The sequence below is a fragment of the Triturus cristatus genome, chromosome 4_1, assembly GCF_964204655.1.
Source record: "Triturus cristatus chromosome 4_1, aTriCri1.1, whole genome shotgun sequence".
Taxonomy (NCBI): Eukaryota; Metazoa; Chordata; class Amphibia; order Caudata; family Salamandridae; genus Triturus; species Triturus cristatus.
In genome coordinates, this window is record NC_140585.1 from 1,078,557,015 (window position 1) to 1,078,578,166 (window position 21,152).

The following is a 21,152-nucleotide window of genomic DNA, read 5'->3' on the forward strand; positions in this document are numbered from 1 at the left end:
TTGTTGAAGTTGCATGTAAGCATGAGGGGATATTAATTGTATCGGTTATGTTTTCTAATAGGCTGAAGTCTTTTATTATTAACTTTTATAACCCTGTTTGTGAGTAAGTCTGACAGATTGAGGCCATATTTTCTGTTTTGACCACCCTAAGAGTCAGATCAGCGAGTATGTCTAATATATTTCATGCTGTAATAGGCGGGGTTTTAATTTGGAATAAACACTATTTTAAAAGATCCATTTGCGGTGGGGGCAAGTATTTGTATGCGATGGCAGCCGACCTCAGAGACCTTTAGAGGGCCTTTTAAATTTTGGTCTGCTTGATGTATTTGAAAAGGTTGGTGATTTATCTATGCAGTCTCCCACTTTGTGGGCTGGGCACAAGGTACCATAATCAACTAAATGTTTGTCACAGGTGATTTGAGCCAACTTGTTTTTGCGGGGGTTGGTTAAGGAACATAGGCATAGTGATCAGAGTGATCACAACCCTATAGAACTGGCCCTTGAGATACCTGACTGTAGGCAACCTCAAAAATCTTTAGGGCCGATAATGGGATTAGGATTAGCCGGAGAAGAACCCATAATCTGGCTGCGCTGACTTCTCTGGTGAGATCTAACCGTGAGCTGATTGTGGACTGTCTATTGGCATGAAATTTACTAGCTATTAAGGAACTGAATAATTCTGTCAAGGGTCTGGTTAATGGTAGCCCCAGACCCACAAGGACGCCTTAGCCAGGTTGGTTTGACTGCTCATATTGAGATGCAGATAAAAAGGTACGCCTTGCATTTAGATGTAATCCTAGGAATAAGGCAATGGTGGCAGCTGCTAGGTTGGAATATAAACAATATATTAGAAAAAGGAACTCAGGAATCAATCCGGAAATGTGGGAGAATCTTGAGCCGACATGTAAAGTGAAGGACACTAGGAGATTTTGGGATATGGTGAACACATTTGTTATAGTAATGTAACCACTATGGGGTTAGGATCCAATATTACCCCTGAAAGTTGGCAAGATCACTTCAGATGGGTTCACTCATATGGAGATAACTTGGGGAAGGATGGGATGGTTGCTTTTCTTCACTTCTCTTTAGAGATTAGATTTCAACTCAAAGAAGGAGCAGCTGCCATAAAGGATAGCTGTCCAATAAGTGCTAGGCCCTGTTGAGGTACCAACAGACCTCTATAAAGGGAATATCCCCCTTTGGGCACCCATTATTACTAAAAGTCTTAATGCCGCGGTCTCCCAGAAAATACCTGCCACAAAGGGTTCATTATATGATGCCTTAATAGACCTCAGAAGCACCTCTGATTGGATAAATCAATTTAAACGTTGAGATATTGTATCTGAATTAGGCTTTTCCCATCAGATAGCTAAACTCTTATAGGTATTGCATGAGGCAGTTAGGGCATAAATAAGGGATGGCATGGAGGGGGCAGTACCAAATCTTTTAACCATTTTAGAGGTGTTCATCAGGGTTACGTTTTAGCCCCCATTCCATTTCTTATATATAATACTGGGCTGTACCCTTTTTAGTCTGAGAAGGAAAGGATCTCCCGGAAGTGAAAGCTAAGTATGTGCCAGCTCTGCTATATGCGGGTGATACTGTTATGCTTTTACGAACACCCAATGGCTTGCTGAGTATTACTGATGCCTTTGCCAAATACATGGATGATTTAGACCTAGTAGTCAATATATCCAAAACACATTACATGGTGTGTGGTAAACCCCAATGTAAAACTGAGCCAATGATGATAAAGGGACAAATTATTTGGCAGGTCAATAGGTTTTCTTATTTGGGGGTAACTTTTGACTCTAGAGTTAGTTGGTTACCATGTTTATCGAAGCACTGCTCAAGCTTTAATATCTGATTGGGGGATGTTTTGGGGTTGGCATCTATAGTTGGTAGTAAACTGATCTTGCCCTTATTGGAGGTTTATAAACTTAAGTGTCTATCGATTATAACCTTTTGGGCATCAATATAAGGGTATTGGGACTGCCCAAGTTTTACAGCAGGAATAGAATCACTTTTGTGGGCGACTGCTTGGGGTAAGCCCAGGTAGTCCCCATTTTTTCTTACATGAGGAAATGGCCCTGAGTTTTCTAAAACATCAAATTAAGCTTCTACCAGTTCTCTGGGTTATGGTGTGGGGAAACAAACACACACAATTTTACAGGGAGGTTCTCTCTTATTGACTTGACATGTGATTTGGGGCATAGAATCCAAACGCTAAGCTAAATTAGGAGCACTGCTAAAAGTTTGAGAAGGCAGGGGTTGCCTTTATCTCTCTCTACCTGCTGACAAAAGGGAGGCTGGCTTGGTTACGATGGAGTGTTTGAGACTTGCATCTGCTGGTATAGAGGTGTAGGAACCCGGGAAGCCGTCATTTAGAGTTTATATCACATTTAAGACATGTCAGGGTATTAAACCTTATCTTTCACAAGTCGATAATGTTTGGGAAAAATCACTTTTGGTCTGGTTCCGACTGAGTTCTATCAGATGCAATCTCTATTTCCTTTTGGGACAGTATGATACAATATGTATTCTTGCATGCCCTTGTGATGGCACCTCCCTCAGACACTGATGCATTTTACCCTCTTCTGTAAGTATTTTGAACCTTTTAGATGTCGTTTTTATTACCTATTTTAAAAGTCCAGTGCTTTGGGCTATATAGGCCTGCATTTTATTATCTCTGTGTGTTTTTCTGTAGGGGCCTTTTTACAAAATGGAATATGTTAGCGTAATTATGTTAATGTTTTTATTATTATTAGTATGTTTAAATCATTTATTTGATATTTGATTGTGTGTTTTATATGGTGATAATTCTTTTATGTTTATATTTAATAATAAAATAAAGATGATGATGTTGAGGAAAAGGCATTGGGATGATAAGTAATTATGTCGGGGTAGTGGGAATTTCAAGGACTTTCTAATCTTTCTTTGCAATGGCCATTTAGTCTGCTTTACACCAGCATGTTAAAGGGATAGTAAAGACTGTTCATTGAATAGGTATTTAAGTAAAAGTTTTCCATGCCTAATGCATAAAGAATGCAAGTTGCCTCAAACCGTCCTACAGTAAGAGGAAGGTAGTCAGGAATGCTGTTATTTATTTGGAAGGTAGCATCTCTATAAACGTATTAAATCCAATTTGGTATAGTTAAAACAAAGTACTTATATTATCCATGTAGACTATGGCACAAGCAGCTGGCTATTCCCCATAGAACTGCAAAGTAAGTTCCAGCAGTACCAACATTTACAAAATGCAGATAACAAAACAATAACAAATAGAGACAATATTAATGAGTAAAACAACACCATGGCCATTAAAGTAGGTACATGGGAACCAGACAAATGAACTTGAAAAGATTTAAGGAAAAAAGACCAAAGAAAAAGAAAAGAAAAACGATTAAAAGCCACTGTTGACTGACACCTAGACACATTTCAGAACAACTGCAATAGGGCCAAGGTTGATTCGACCTAACAGGTCATCCCCGTTGAAGATCATACCTTCTAAATTTGTCTCTGAAATGAAGTCAAAATCTTCCAGCTGTATAAGTTCCAAGTCTGTCAATGTGAAGGCCTCTCAAAGACAGATACATCATTGTTGGGCTCCCACTGAACCCAGTGGTTTTGGCACCTAAAACTCCTAGTAGCTCAATCTGTATATCATTAAGTCACCAAAATTGCTAGCAGGTTGGATAGATTTGCCAACTCACCCTAGTACAAGGTGGCACCTTTTGGCTCAGTCACTACTTGGAAGTCAAAATACTCCAGTGGGCAAGGCTAGACGCTTCAACTGTGCAGGGCTGCAAGATGCCAGATACCTAAACCACAACGCCCCACTTGTTTATATTTACCTAGGGTTCAACTTTCCTCTTAGCACCTCATCTTTGTCCCCTGGAGGTAGAAAGAAATGACTATATTTCACTTTTCTACAACTGCTGTTTAAGGATCTTTTGATCAGTACTTCAGTCTCTACCTCTTCAAGGCAAGCTTTGATGCTTTGGCCTCTTTCCACCCAGGTGTCCTCCAGGTTCCAGTCCTCTCTGTTTAGACAATATCTCTTGGAGTCCGGAGACTGTTTGATTTTTAGTTTAGGCAAAAAGGAACCAAAATACTTGACCCTTGGTAGGGTGTTCCAGTCCCTGGGTATCAACATGATTCAATATCCATTGATATTTTGAGTAAGAGTTAGCAGCGACAGCGCCTGACTTGGCTCCACTTACCTTCCAACTTGCTTGCTGGTGCCTCCGCCCTGGTGCTTCTCCCTCCCGCCGCCGCGTTGGTGTCCTTAGCGGCTGCAGTGGGGAGGGAGATGACTACATCCCCCAGGTTCCCCGGCGCACACACACCGGAAGCAGCCTCGACTCCTTTCGCGCCTGGCGGCGCTTGATAAACGGCTCCTTTCGAGGTGGAGTGGGTGTTAGCAGCGACAGCGCCTGACTTGGCTCCACTTACCTTCCAACTTGCTTGCTGGTGCCTCCGCCCTGGTGCTTCTCCCTCCCGCCGCCGCGTTGGTGTCCTTAGCGGCCGCAGTGGGGAGGGAGACGACTACATCCCCCAGGTTCCCCGGCGCACACACACCGGAAGCAGCCTCGACTCCTTTCGCGCCTGGCGGCGCTTGTTAAACGGCTCCTTTCACGGTGGAGCGGGTGTTAGCAGCGACAGCGCCTGACTTGGCTCCACTTACCTTCCAACTTGCTTGCTGGTGCCTCCTTCCTGGTGCTTCTCCCTCCCGCCGCCGCGTTGGTGTCCTTAGGGGCCGCAGTGGGGAGGGAGACGACTAAATCCCCCAGGTTCCCCGGCGCACACACACCGGAAGCAGCCTCGACTCCTTTCGCGCCTGGCGGCGCTTGATAAACGGCTCCTTTCACCGCGTCGCGGGACCGCGCTCGGGCCGCGCCGGGCTTAGCCCGGGCAAAGGGCGGGCCCTCTGTGGCCCTCAGAGGCCTGCAGAGACTGGACTGGGCCCGAGACTCTGCTTGTGCAAGTATTGCTGTGTCTATTTCCTTAGGTGTATAGATTGTTGCTTATTTGGGTGTTGCATTGTGTGTTTAATTTGTTAATCCCTCACCTATAGCTAGTGATTAGCTTTATTTCTATCTGATGGCCAAGGGTAAAAATGCGATCACGCTGCAAGGGATGGGTACCTTGGACAATTACCTAATTAAAAAGGTAAATCAGATCAATACAGCCAGAAGAGCCTCCCTGGGAAAGGATGCCCACACCATATTATCTGAAGAGTTGTCTCTCACCCTGGTAGACATACACGCGCCCACTGATTCCATTACTAATGTTGGGAATTTTGCACTCACTATAGCTCAGGTGCATGATAAAACACATGTAGCTCAACCAGCCAACCCTAAGGTAGATTCTGAACTGGTCTCGCTACCCGTAAAATCGGCACGAAAATTTAAAAAGCACTCCGGAGACATAGGTGGAAGGAAAACCAAATTAAAGTAGCAACCACTAAACATAAAAAGGGTTCCTCTACGGGGGACATAGGGACTGTGATACCCATATCGATCAACCCCATTACTGTCTCTGTAGATCACATAGATTTACCTAATTCCGGGTTTGTGGAGGATGTGGGGGATCTCCTGGCTAGTCCTTGTTTGGATGATCATCCCTTCAGTACGCCTGATAAATACTGCGAGTTCTTGCCAAGTTTTTCTGCCAGCAGTGATGGAGGGGGGTCATCATATTATCCGGGATTTTCTCCTGCGTCTTCCTCTTCCTCAAAAGATACGTCCTCACATAAAGTTGATTGCAAACAAAGAGGGGGAGGCCCACCGTTAGAGCGGCAAACAGAAAACTCTCAGAGGAACTTATACCCAACTTTGAGGATCGCGAATGATCCATCAATTCCCCGAGAGGCTATCTGCCACGCTATCAACGAGGGGGACCTCTTGGGAAAAATTGAGCACCTGGTTAAACTTTCAATGCAGCTCCTCTTTGAAAAAATCATGATGATTAATACGCACCTGGACCTGATTGAGAAGAAAGTAGAAGAAAACTCATCTTCACTTTCTGGCTTGGCGAGTAACTTAGGCAATATGATCCCCAGTAAAACTTCTGTAAAAGCTTTGACAGTCCTAACACCAGCCCCATCATGTTCTGCGACCACTTTTAAACCTACCCAGAGTAGTCAAACTCAATCTTGTCCTTCTCAAACCAAGGAGACAACCGCCCCCTTGCCGATAAAAAAGTCCGTCAATAGGACGGAACCTCATAGTAAAGCAGGGGATTTAACAATGGTTAACCTGAATTTGGAAGGAAACCCAGTACCCTCACAACATAAGGCTATTAAGGCCAATAAGGACAGGGAGGTAGGAATTACAAGTAATAAAACTTGGCATCCTCATAGTACTGTAGATTTACCCCCGGAAGCTGCCCCCTATGTGATTGTTATGGCGGGCGTCCCGGAGCTCTCCTTTGAAAATAAGGAAGATCATCAAGCTCTAAGGAATAAAGTCATTTATTGGCTGAGCAATAATAGACCTTTGCCCGCCCACATAAATGGGGAAATTTTACACGTTAGGCGCTGCAACTGGGTGGGGGCCCGCCCCAAAGATAAAACAGGAGATGTGATCATTGTAAATTTTAAAGATCATAGAGCCGTTAGGCACATTGGGGACTGGTTTGATCCAAGTAGTAATGACTCCATTTCCACTCATTACCTTAATTATTTTTACCCATATCTTCTAGCCCAACGTCGCAAGAACCATGAGGCAAAAAGGCATGATCTCAGTCGGACCCCACTGTTGCAACCAGTTAACCTTTCTAATTCCCATTTTAGGCAGCACTTTCCTTGCATTAGAGGCCCGAACTATGGTGACAACTCCCTGTGGGCTAACAGAGGCATGGTCCCATTTGCTTACAATATACCAACCTATAATCAGTTTGAGGTCTTTACGGGCCTTGATTGTGTGGATTGACACGAGAAGGATACCCGTGATAGACCATCGCTAGCATTAGGGGGGCCTGCCAACATTGTTAGTGAAAATATAGATGTACTGAGGCCACTGGTCTCCATTGAGGGCAGTTTACAAATACAAACTGTTCTCAGTGCGACCAATACTGATACTGGGACAAATTGTTGCAAGGTAGTAAGTATATTCGATGTTAAGGATGGGGGAAATAACGAAGGCTTTCGCCATAAGCTAACTGGAAAGGAAATGGATAAAGGACACCGATGTGACCTTGGGGTCAACAAAATAAGGAAAACCTGCACATTCCTTTTTTGGAATGTGGCAGGTCTAAAGGAGAGAATAAATAACCCATCTTGGGAAACTGTCACAGAAGGACATGATATAATGGCCTTTCAGGAAACCTGGTCTATAGATCCAGTACATTTTAATGGTTACAAAAGTTTTTTTACTCCGGCAGAGGGTAGCCAACATGGAAGAGCCAAGGGTGGCTTACTCACCCTGGTTTCGAATCAGCTTAAATGCGCTAAGATTCAGTTTACCCCTAAAACTAATTTTTATCAACTAATCACCCTAAGAAACAAGAAGGGGTTTAGTATTGTTCTTATACATTTTTATAACAATATTCCTAGGAAAGAAATCCCTAGCATCTTAATAATGCTGAGGGAGGATATACAACATGAAACAGATAAAATTGGCAGGGAGCTCATGATCTTATAGGGAGGGGATTTTAATTGTAAACTCTGCCCTAGGGGTAATCAGGGCATCTGCGGCTTAACAATAGAGCAGGAGACAAATCCATCTCATTTTAACCATTCCTTGCTTGGGGACTTATTAAATGACATACTGTTTATGTATGACTTGGGTTATGCAAATGAAATTGCTCTGAAACCTACTGCCTTTGTGCCTACATTTATTGGTAGAGGAGCACAGTCTACTATTGATTTTATTATCGTCTCAAATAATTGTAATTACAAGATTCTTAACTCAAACATTTTGGACCTACCATTAAGTGATCATCTGCCCCAAATAATGGAGGTTGAAAACCCTTTTTTCAATCGGCTTGAAGATGTACCCACCATGTGCACTGTCCCCGACGTAGTCTTAGGTAAACAGAATGGGTATAACTTAAAGTGGAGTAAGGTGGTCCCGAAAATGTTTTTGGGTAAGCTGTTGAACGCTTGCCCAAACAGTTTCTCCATCTGTCTGGATGAAAAGTCTAACAATGAGTTGATAATTGAGCATTTTAATATAATAGCTTCCACAATAAAGGATAATCTGTGGGTGGAGGTTAGGAAGAGGACTAAGGGTAAGAAAAGTTGGTCTGATAATCTTTGTACCCGGTCTCTTACCGACCTTAAACGCGCAATTCATAGGACACCTCGAAATCCCACAGAAATAAGAGGCTGTAGGAAAAAATATAACGAAGCCCTAAAAAATAGGAAAAATACTATTAAAAAAGAGGCCCTGGTAGCTTTATGTGAAGCATCACAACTAAAGGATGCATCTGCATTCTGGAGGGCCGTAAATACCCCGTTCCTCTACGATAATTCCAAAGCGCGTATAGAGATCGCCATCGCGGAGGAGGACTGGGTGGAGCATTTTTCATCTCTTTACAAGACACAAGATGCATGTCATAGTATAGATTCTCCAGTAAGGGCTATTGTGGATGTGGAAACTGAACGACTCGTAGTAACCTTGGAGGAAGTTACTGCGGGTCTGAAAGCAATGAAGGGTGGCAAGGCGGCAGGGCCGGACGGGATCCCCGTAGATCTGTTTAAAGCAAATATTGAGGTCTGGGGTCCATTGCTGGTACAGGTTTTTAATGCGGCACTAGCAAGGGGCCTAAATCCATCTTGGCTCACCTCGATCATTGTACCCATTTATAAGAAGGGAGACAGACAAAGTTGTGTCTGTTATAGACCCATCTCCCTCCTGGACTCATCCATAAAAATCCGTGAGAGAATCGTCCTGGCAAGATTACAAAGCTGGATCGAGGAAAATGATTTGATGAGTGATTTGCAATATGGATTCCAAAAGGGCATTGGCACAATCGAACAATGTCTAAATTTAATGATCCTCCAATCAAAGTATATAAGGATTAAGCGCGAACGTCTGTATCTCACGTTTGTGGACCTTTCTTCGGCGTTCGATTGTGTATCACATGCCAAGTTATGGGCAATCTTGAAAGAAATGGGTGTGGAAGATCCCATTGTCTGCTTTCTTAAAGACTTATATTCTGGGGCCACAGCATCGGTCCGTTATGGTATTGGGGGTCAGTGCACTAGAAGGTTTGACGTGGGCCGGGGTGTGCGCCAGGGCTGCGTCCTGGCTGTCGTACTTTGATATTCGGAACCGCGTAGGGGACAGGGCCCTACCTCTGTCTATCTTGGTATTAGCGAACCGCAAATGGTAAATGCGGCACGTACGAGTGTTTTATGTGCCGTTCTAGCTATGAATGCACTGTGTACACGTTATTCTGCTCAACTACGCGGGTTCCATTTTGGAAGCAGTGGCCATCTTGTCATTGCCCTCACATAGGCTATGATGGAGTTAATACGGGCCTCACAGTACATGGGCTTTCCCTCTGACTTCTCTGTGACCTGGGCAGCTGGCTCTGCTGCCCCGGGTCAAACCGGTCTCACGAGCTCCCCTTCCTCCGTCCACCTGTGATTCGTATCAGGGCTTGACCCGTCATAAAACCCTTTCATTCTACACAATCCCCCGGCTAATCTCTTCCACACCTGCTTGTTCTTGCTTTATGACTTGTTTCCCAAAACAGGAGATGCTCATGTTTATTGGGGGGTCTATTTACTTCAAACATGGGATCTGAACCTTCCTGTGTAAATCATTATGGGCTGGCCGAACTGGAATGTGGGATGGTCATCATGACTCTGCTTTTTCGTTTGTAATGTATGCCTTTATATGACCATATCGTAAACCAAGGAATGTGTGCCTGGAGCATGATATTTTGTACTTAAGGAGAAGTCCGTTCCTATGATTTTCAGCAGTCTCCTGAGAACATACACGCTGTTGTACTTCTAGGATACCTGTCATTGGTCTGCAGCCAATAAACGATTCTTTGACTTCACCCAGAAGACTCTGTGTTTCTGTAGGTCCGGAACAGGGTGAAACCCAGAAGTCATAGGGTGTGTGCCCCTGCACCGCTGGGACTAAAATACCCAGTACTTCAGTTTGGCGCCCAACTCGGGCCGATTTCAGCGGTACCAGTCCAAGCCAGAGGTTCGTGAGGAGCTTCGTGTGGAAATTCCAGAGGAAGGCCGCCACTTCATCGACCCCTGCATGTCGACGTGGTCCGAAAGTCTTTTCTGCGAGGTTCTCCGCGTCCCGACGGCTACGAAGGACTGCTGCCCTGATTAATCGACCTGTTTTGGACCCTTGACGAGTTTGAGAGAGCGAAACAATTGAGAGAGTCTTCTGGTGACGTCATCGATCAGCAATATTCAGTTAAGTATAAGTGGAGCGTCTCCCATTTGTTTTGGTATCCCTCGGGATCGTTTGGTTTGATTTGGTAATTGGTGATTTGGTGTTTGCAAACCCCAAAGCCAGAGGACTCGTGTATTCACGAGAATATCGTAATCGATAATCCTCTGACGTTTGGATCTAGACTAGTGAGCGAAGATGCCTGGTTCTGGACTATTTGGTAGATTATTCTGTTTGGGTTGTGGAAAAGATTTCCAGCTAGAGGAATCATGTCCGGTTCCTCCGGTTGGAACTCCAACTTATGAGCTCTATGTGAAACATGGCGTAGGCCCCATTGCATATAACGAAGTGTGGATCCACTACACCAGGAAAGACGGTGTTTTAAAATGGCCCCAAAAGGGTAGTTTTGATACCGATATTTTAGATAATCTGGAAATTAAATTGTTTAAGAAGAAAGCCCGGCCGGCGATGTTTGACTCTTTCCGCTTATGGCGAAAGGAAGCCAAACAGAAGGAAATTAAGCTAGCGAAAAAGAATAAGAGAGAGAGAGGTATGTCAGTAATGCAAGCAGCTGTACAATTTAAAGACAATGAAGAGGAGCAAATGAATGAGCAATTGCACAGGCAGCGTAAGTTAGGGATTGACAAATGTTACCCAGCTTTGCCACATTCTAAGCAGGATGAGTTAGAAGAAAAGGAGAAAGATCCCCTGATGTCACATTTGTTGAGTTCGCCACCCCCGTATGCTCAAACTGCCACGGCGCCTCCCCAGCTTGTAAATATGCCACCTCCAGTGCATATACTGCAAGCCTTGCCGCAACCGCCAGTTGCTTTGCAACCAGTTCCTATTCCTGTAGCGCAGTCCTCTCAAGCGCCTCCGGTAGTGCTTCCAACTGCCCCCGCACTTCCTGCGACTTTGCTTAATCCAGTAACTGCCTCCCCTAACACTCTTCCTTCTACCACTCCAGTACCTGTCTCTACATCCTCTTTTCTTCCCTCTGTTTTTCCCCCTGTTCTCGCCTCAGCTTCTCCTTCAGCGCGACAGCGTTTAGCTAATGTGGTTACTACATTAATGTCGCCTCTCTTTGGGTCATCTGGTGCAACTCCTGGTGTACAGCGTAAGCAGTTGCGCAGCCAATTGCCTAACCCCGATGAGAAAAAGGTAATAGATCACATGGCGCGTAGATGGATCGTTTTTCCTTCACTGTATGATGTGGAATCGGTTGTTAACACTTTCCATCAATGGGATGCCCCGAAACAGAGATATGTATTTGAGAAAATGTGCGAAATTCTCTGTGAAGAATTGGAGGATAGTGGTAGAAATCCGAACCCGCAGGAATTGTGTAGAGTGAGGTTCGATTTTGGAACTGGTATAATTGTGGACCGCGAAGTAGATAAAGCAGTTGCGGTTGTATTGTCCTTAAGGAATGACGATTGCCAACAGTCATTGTTTGAACAAGAGGTCCTTGTGGGGAAAAAGGCAAAAGCGCGACAATACCCTATGAGAGAAGTTCCCCCGGTATGGAAGGAAGCAGTTGCAGCTGTCGGCAATAACCCCGCTGTGCCAGCGCATTTCCAACGTGTTTGGGTGCATGTTCCATGGAAGCGCTCTGAGGTGTTAGCACTTAAGCAGACATTGCCTGATCCCCGTAAAAACCCAGCAGGTTATTATAAAGAGTTGTCACAGACGGCAGGGTCATGCATTATGAATCTGGCCGACATAGACATGTTGTTTGGTAATGTTGTTCCACAGCCTCTATGGGGATCAATTCGTAATGTAGATCACAATGCAGAACTAGGGGATACATGGGCTAACATTGTCGCTGCTGATGCTAGACAAACGGGTGGTGCGAAACCAGAACCTTTAGTAGCTGAATTGCCTGGTAGAATCATCACGTATATGAAGACACTAATGCCTGCGATGCGCGTAAATTGGGACAAGTTATCTGCATGTAAGCAGAAGAAAGATGAGACAGTGTCAGACTTCTTTACTAGGTTTGAGGAAACGTTTATTGACCACAGTGGACAAGATATGAGTACTGAGGGTGGCCAACGGTTGTTTGTGGATAAGTTTGTGCAGAATTTACTTCCTGACCTGTGTAAAAAGTTGAAAGATTCAGAGAGTTCTTGGGCCGTTTCCTCTTCAGCGCAAATACTGGCTACTGCACAGTATTATGAAAACAAAGATAAAGACGAGAAAGATAGGACAGAAAAGAAAACGAAGGAATTAAAGACAAAGGTCCTTTTACAGCAGGCCTATCCACCACGTGGAGGTCAGAATAATTATAGGCAACCCCAAGGTGTTTATCACCAACCCCAACAATTTCAGAACAATCAGCAAATGAATGGGTATTATCACCCACGTGTCCCTGTAGGTCCCAACCAATGTTCATACTGCAAAGAGGAAGGTCATTTTAAATATAGTTGCCCTAAATTAATGCAACGGAACGGTAATACGTATGGCGCCAGAGGTAGAGGTGGTCAGCAAGCTCCTAGAGGCAGAGGGCGTGGAAGTGTTCCCCAAAACGCGCGTCCTCTTCCGCCCCAAAGCGCCATTAATAGTTTTGATCAGCAAGCTAACGCGACTGGTAATACGGCACAGTATTACAATAATGATTATTATGTGGAGGATGTCGATGCAGAAAATAATGGTTACTAGGACAGCCATAGACAGAGAGAGGGAGTTGTTTCAGTGCCAGTGGATCAGAGTGGACCGTATGTTGAGGTGACTACAGCAAATGTAACGGAGCCTTTTCTGCTAGACACTGGTGCTGCAAAGAGTTCAATCATGCATTCAAAACTCCCTGGCGCACCTTTGTCTGGCGATATAAATGTTTCAGTAGGTTTTTCTGGCGCCCCAGTTAGGAACCCGATTTCCAGTCCCATGTCACTTTCTGTTGGACCTTGCGAGCTGAAAGCGCCCCTGATCCTGACAACTGGTTGTGGTGAGAATTTGCTGGGATTAGATTTGTTGAAAAGATTGCACGCTACACTGTATTGTTCTCCTTCAGGAGTACAACTTACATTAGGCAAGAAAGTGGTTTCCCCAATGTATTTGTCTAAAAACACGATGCCACCTGAATTGTCATCCCTTCCGGATGCCCTTTGGGCTACTGGTCCCAATGATGTGGGCCTCTTGGAGATACCACCATATGTGGTGACTCTAAAGGCTAATGTCAGACTGCCACGTATTCCCCAGTACAAGATCTCTAATGAAGGGCAGAAAGCATTGTTAGACATTGTCAGCGACTTGATTAATAAGGGTGTGATTGAGGAGACAAGAGGCAACGTTTGCAATAGTCCGATTTTACCTGTCTTAAAACGAACGGACCCTTCACAGCCACCTGTTTACAGATTTGTGATTGATCTTAGAGAGGTTAATAAGATTGTTGTGCCTCAGTTTCCGGTTGTCCCCGATATAACTGCCTTGTTAACGATGATTCCAGCCTCTGCTGCATGGTTTTCAGTGATTGATTTAAAGAATGCTTTCTTTAGTATCCCAATTGCAGAAGAGAGCAGAGACATTTTTGGTTTTAGTCTGGGAGGCCGAAGCTTCCGCTTCAAACGCGCTCCCCAAGGCTACTGCGAGAGTCCATCCATATACAGTCAAGCTTTGAAAGCGCAGCTTGATGCACTTGTTTTACCTAGTGGCGCTATCCTGATCCAGTACGTGGACGATTTACTGATCGCCGCGGATACTGAGAAGATCTGTAAAGAAGCCACATTGTCACTGTTGCGCCATTTATCCGCATTCCATCACAAAGTGTCTCTCTCTAAGCTGCAATATTGTCGACAAGAAGTGACCTACTTAGGTCATCTCTTATCGAAGGAGGGAAGGAGACTGACCCCAGAAAGAATTCAAGCCATTGCACAGTTGAGTGTGCCGAAAACACAGAGAGAAGTACGTGCTTTCTTGGGCATCACTTCATACTGTAGGCATTGGATCCCTAGTTTTTCTTTATTGGCAAAACCTTTGTTAGCCTTAACATGCAAAGACACACCGAATCCTATCCCATGGTCTGAAGAGTGCCAGAAAAGTTTTGTGGAATTACGCAATGCATTGTGTTCAGCTCCTGTGTTGGGCACTCCTGACTATAGCAAGCCTTTTACATTGTATGTTCACGAGAAAGATGGATGTGCGTTGTCAGTGTTAACACAGCCTTTTGGCGACAGACCGCGCCCATGCGCATATTTTTCATCCACCTTGGACCCTGTAGCGAGGGCATTGCCAAGCTGTCTGAGAGCGACAGCTGCTGCAGCGATGTCTATCCGACAATCTGCTGGTCTGGTAATGGACAACACATTGATTGTCATGGTTCCACACGCTGTAGACACATTATTAAATAGGACCAAGACACAACACTTGACTAGTGCGCGGCTATCAGGTTATGAACTTACACTGTTAGCTAATCACATACACATAAAGAGATGCAATACGCTGAATCCAGCCACATTGTTGCCAATTCCAGCAGACTCAGATGAGATTGAGCAACATGACTGTCTGTTCAGAACAGAAGAAGAGACGAAAGGGAGAGTAGATCTCAAAGATACTCCCCTGACTGAGTGTGATGGCACTTTATGGGTAGATGGGTCATGTTTCAAGCTCCCTAATGGTGACACGACTGCTGCATATGCTATCACGACTTTGCACACGGTCGTGGAAACTGCACGAGTGCCACATAATTCGGCCCAAGCAGCAGAATTAATCGCCCTCACGAGAGCATGTGTGTTGTCTGAAGGAATAAGAGTGAACATATACACAGATAGCCAGTACGCCTTTGGCGTGGCTCATAATTTTGGGCGACTGTGGAAAGAGCGTGGGTTCCTGACGTCGCATGGAGCTAAAATTCAGAATGGCAAGTTGGTGAATGATCTCCTTGAGTCACTGACCCTACCTTTGCAAGTTGCGATCATGAAATGCAGTGCGCACAGGAAAGTCACAGATGATGTTGGACGTGGGAATGCGTTTGCTGATGAGACCGCGAGAGAAACCGCACAGAATGTGAAGACTAGAATGTATGTTGCAGGCCCCGCAAGATGGGTTAATGATGTGGGAATATGTGAGAACACAATAGAGAGTGTGAAGTCGCTTCAGGCTGAAGCTACGGAAGACGAGTTAAGCGAGTGGAGAGAGAGTATGGGTAAGTTGGATGAGAATGGTTGTTGGATTGACCTGACAGAACATAGGCGATGGTTGTTGCCTGATGCATATGTGCTTCCAGTGGTTACTATGGCGCATGGAATGGCACATATCAGTACGAAAGGTATCTGTAAGTTGTTGGCTCCAGTATGGCAGAATGCTGGGATTCCCAAGTGTGCAGAGAATGTGGTCAAGAATTGTATAGTATGCTTGAAGTACAACCCTGGTAGGGGAACCCCAACTCCGGCTGGTCACTTTGCACCCCCATCATGTCCATTTGAAGTTTTGCAGCTGGACTTTATTCACATGGAAAGATGCAACAACCTGAAATATGTACTGGTGGTTGTTTGTGCTTTTTCCAAATGGGTAGAGGCTTATCCTCTGAAAGATAACACTGCCCTATCCACAGCCAAAGCCCTTGTGAAGGAGTTTTTCCCTAGGTTTGGGATGCCAAGAATGGTGTGGTGTGATAATGGAAGTGAGTTCGTGGGTAAAGTGATGAAGAATGTATGTGAAGGTTTAGGCATAAGGCAGAAATTCCATGCTGCAAATCACCCCCAATCAGCTGGATTAGTAGAACGCTACAATGGAGCCTTAAAGCTCAAGTTAGCCAAAATTCAGGCGAGCACTGGTCTTAAATGGCCTGACGCTCTGCCTTTAGCACTCTTGTCCACCAGAATGACGATACACTCACGAGTGGGACTTAGTCCTTATGAAGTAGTCTTTGGCCGCCCGGCCAACGTATGGGGTGTACCAAGGCCTACGAAGTTCAGCGAAATAGAGCATCCAGTACTGCTCGATTACCTGTATGATTTGACTGTTAAACTGCGTGTTTTGCACCAACAGGTACATGATACTCTTCCCCAAGCCTCTGGACCTCCTGGACACCCCATCAACCCTGGCTCGTGGGTCCTGGTCCGGAATTTCCAGCGCAAGGGCAACGACGAGCCTCGCTGGATCGGCCCTCATCTTGTTCTTCTTTCGACAAGATCAGCAGTGCGAGTGAAAGGGAAGAAACACTGGATTCATGGTACTCACTGCAAGGTAGTTCCCTTGCCTCTGCCATATGACCAGTGGGTCAAGGAGGGTATCACCGACTCAGAGACAGACATTGTACCTCGCTTTGTACCATTCAGTGACGCACGCTTAAGAGACACAGCTTCAGTCCAAGAGAGTGACAATATTCTGCAGGAAGCTGTGCCGCCATCAAATCGACTGGACACCACTGAGCCTGAACTTTTGTTTCAAGACCAAACAGCACCTGGCCGTCTCCGCTATAATTTGAGACCTAGGCCCATAGACAAATAAAGATTTCCTCATTATTTCCCTTTTGACATTTTTTGCTCTCCCATCTGAAGGACTTTCTTGATTTTTGTTTTTCGAACCACCATCCGGGTTCTGCCGCAGGGTCGCGGTGCCAAGACTTTGGGGTACAGGCCGAAGACGCTAGGTCAACGGTTCTGGTTGGTCTAGGGCGTTTCCCTGGACTGACAGGCGTACTCCTTAGCAGAAGAAACTCATCCACCGCGAGCGGCCCGAGTAGAGGATGGAGTTTTGTAAGATGGAGAGACCGATTGAGGAAATGAACTTTCAAACAAGGATGTGTAGAATTATAAAAAGTAAATGTTTTGTCTTTTTGTGCTTTTTTACACTGTGTAGTATCATGATGTTTATTGTAGGATGTGTGCTTTTCTCTGCTCAAAAACCCATTGCACCCACTCAACAGCCTATATCTCTTTCTACTGCCTCCTCTCACTCTTTTCACCCTTTGCCTGAGCACGAACAGACCAGACGATCAGAGTTCGTAAATAACTCGTTTATCCAACTCTTGCACCAGCACCAACTGGTAATGAATACGACCAATTGCTGGGTCTGTGGGTTAATGCCACATACCATTAACAAGGGTATTCCCTACCTGGTGCTACCGTACAGTTACAATGGATCGTCATGGGCATTCCAAACCATGTTTCTCTACGCTCTAGATACATACTCCCCTCGCCCACCGCGTTCTATCAGACCCATCACCAATAATAAGGCTTTGATGAAAGGAGTTGCCGATATGAGTAGAGATATTGATGCATACTCATCCATTCCTAAAGAAGAGCTGAGACCTTATGTAGGATGGAACGCGACGGGGTATAGTATTAGTCTGGGTGAAAGACAGCGAAAAATCTCATCTCCAATCTGGGTCGTACCCCACATGGGTCGGTTCTGCTTACAGGGTAATGGTCAGAATCCAAGGGCTCAACTGGGAAGGAGTGACTGTACTGAAACTTACACTTTCCCGTCACAGTTTTCCCCTGCGTTTTTGGCTGCTGAGGGCACATATTTCATCTGTAATGATCGAGCATATACATGGTTGCCCCCTGATTTCTCGGGCACATGTTATATTGCGAACTTGCTACCGCCGACATTTACTGCCGCCTCTGACTATCACAAGACCAGAGTTGTGAGAGGTGTGATTAGTAAGGAGGACACTGCCGGTCAGGAAGCAGGAGACTTCTTCTTGGGTTTCCTGCCGTTTTGGGGACATATGGTCAATAGTAGGAACCTGAGACAGCTGACTCGTGTGGTTGAATCCACCGTCAATGTAACGGCTGGTGCCCTTAGTAATTTGACAGCTGAGCTCCAAGCGGATCGCCTTATGACTTTGCAGAACCGCATGGTTCTAGACGTTATTCTTGCAGACCGCGGTGGGGTATGCAAGGTCATCCAATCCAGTTGCTGCATTTTCATACCAGATAATGCTCCAACAGTGTATCAAGCCATCTCCAAACTCCATAAAATATCTGAAGCCATACACGTGGATAAGGGAGATTGGTCACTGATGGGATGGTTCTGGGAAATGATATCTGCCTGGGGTTGGAAAGTTCTGATGGTCATTGGAATGATCTTAGCCATTCTTTTCCTGTTCTGTCTATGCATACAGTGTGCTCCTACGATATGTGGCCTCTGTGCTACCTTATGTGTAAGGAAACCTGTATCGAGGGACGAGCTAAGTAATAGGATGATGCTACAGCAACATCTCCATGACTTCGTGGACATTGACCTAGACTCGGATTAAGATGAGTATAGTGATTGCCTATGTAAGGGCAAAAGGAGGGTCTGTCGTACTTTGATATTCGGAACCGCGTAGGGGACAGGGCCCTACCTCTGTCTATCTTGGTATTAGCGAACCGCAAATGGTAAATGCGGCACGTACGAGTGTTTTATGTGCCGTTCTAGCTATGAATGCACTGTGTACACGTTATTCTGCTCAACTACGCGGGTTCCATTTTGGAAGCAGTGGCCATCTTGTCATTGCCCTCACATAGGCTATGATGGAGTTAATACGGGCCTCACAGTACATGGGCTTTCCCTCTGACTTCTCTGTGACCTGGGCAGCTGGCTCTGCTGCCCCGGGTCAAACCGGTCTCACGAGCTCCCCTTCCTCCGTCCACCTGTGATTCGTATCAGGGCTTGACCCGTCATAAAACCCTTTCATTCTACACAATCCCCCGGCTAATCTCTTCCACACCTGCTTGTTCTTGCTTTATGACTTGTTTCCCAAAACAGGAGATGCTCATGTTTATTGGGGGGTCTATTTACTTCAAACATGGGATCTGAACCTTCCTGTGTAAATCATTATGGGCTGGCCGAACTGGAATGTGGGATGGTCATCATGACTCTGCTTTTTCGTTTGTAATGTATGCCTTTATATGACCATATCGTAAACCAAGGAATGTGTGCCTGGAGCATGATATTTTGTACTTAAGGAGAAGTCCGTTCCTATGATTTTCAGCAGTCTCCTGAGAACATACACGCTGTTGTACTTCTAGGATACCTGTCATTGGTCTGCAGCCAATAAACGATTCTTTGACTTCACCCAGAAGACTCTGTGTTTCTGTAGGTCCGGAACAGGGTGAAACCCAGAAGTCATAGGGTGTGTGCCCCTGCACCGCTGGGACTAAAATACCCAGTACTTCATGGCCCCCTTCCTATTTTTGCTTTACATAAATGGTTTGGAGTGCCACCTATTGCAGGAGTGTGGGGACATGCCTATGGTCGGGAGGAGGTCTGTCCCTGCGCTCCTGTATGCGGATGATGCGGTCCTGATGGCCCGTACCCCCATGGCACTACAAAATCTGGTCAAATCATTTGAGACCTTTATGTCTAGACTAGACTTGAAGGTGAATTGCAGTAAAACCTTCTCTATGTACTGTGGTAATGGTCCTGGAAAGCAGAAAAAAAGAATGTTTTTGAACAACGTTCCTTTGGAAATTGTCCCTACTTTTTCTTATCTTGGAGTCTTGTTCCATGACACTGGGGCATGGTCTAGTGCGGTTAAGGCCAGAACCTTTTTGTTCCGAAAAACTATAATGGCCCTGAAAAACTTTATTAAAAAACTGGGTAAGAAACCGACAACAGAAATTTTAACAATATATAAAGCTACATGCACCTCGGTAGCTATGTATGGCTCGGCTCTGTGGGGGTATTCCAATATTGACCTAATTCAAAAAGCTAAGAATAGGTTCTTAAGGTACATCCTGACAGTCCCTCAAAGTGTCGCGACATACATATGTCACACTGAATTGGGCTTATCTTATATATCTGACACGATCAGAATTCAACCAATACTTTTGTGGCATAGGGTATGGACAACAAGGGAGTGTGTTATGAATCGGGCCATCCTACAGGATGTTTTAACCCTGGATAATGTGGGTAGATCTGATTGGCTAAATTATGTCAAAAACTTTATGGTTAATATTGGATGCCAACAATATTATGAAGACCCACTTTCAATGGTTAACATATCTAGAAACCTATTGTCTAAGCTATGTATGGAATACCTCGAAGACATAAGAAGACAAGAGGAAGTGAAGAAAAAGTCAGTTACTTTGCACCTCTTTCTGTTAACTCATTCCAAAATACAGCCCTACTTCACTTTGCCGTTGTCTAATTATGATAAATTTCTCTTGACTCGTTTTAGATTAAATATTATGTTTAGACTCCTGACCTTCCCAGAAATGAACTTATGGTCGTTTAATCTGCCCCTCTGTCCGTGTGATGACTCATCGTTCCAATCAGATATTCATATTTTATTTTTCTGTAAATTCTATACTCTACCTCGTAGGCAGTTCATTATACCATTCCTCAAAGAACTGAAATTAAATAAATGTCGTCCAGCTTTTTTAGAATTTCAACGAATGGATAATGTTCTAACTGTTACCGTAATTTTAAGCTTTTTTAAAAATGTTTTTAAACTTCGGAAAACGATTGGGCTTGGATGAAATATAATATGTCCCGTTGTTTTTCTTTTTAACATTTTCCCTGTGTAAATTTGTAATCTGATGTTGTTGCTTTCATGGTTTTTGTTTTTTAAACTGAATAAAGTTTTCTTGATCTTGAGTAAGTCCTTGGAGAAATTATGCCAACCAAAGCTATATTCTAACTGCCCCCCTTTTAGCCATGTGCTCTTATCATTACTGTAAACAACACACAATCACCTGCTTAAATATGGCAGAACCCTTTCATCACTAGGAAGGCTTGTGTTCTACTATAAGGCCACTTCCCTATTTAGATGAGCACTCCTCTCACCTCACAGGCTCAAAACTGTTTTATCTCTTCGAATGGGATCACAGCTGAACTCTTTAGGAGCCTCCA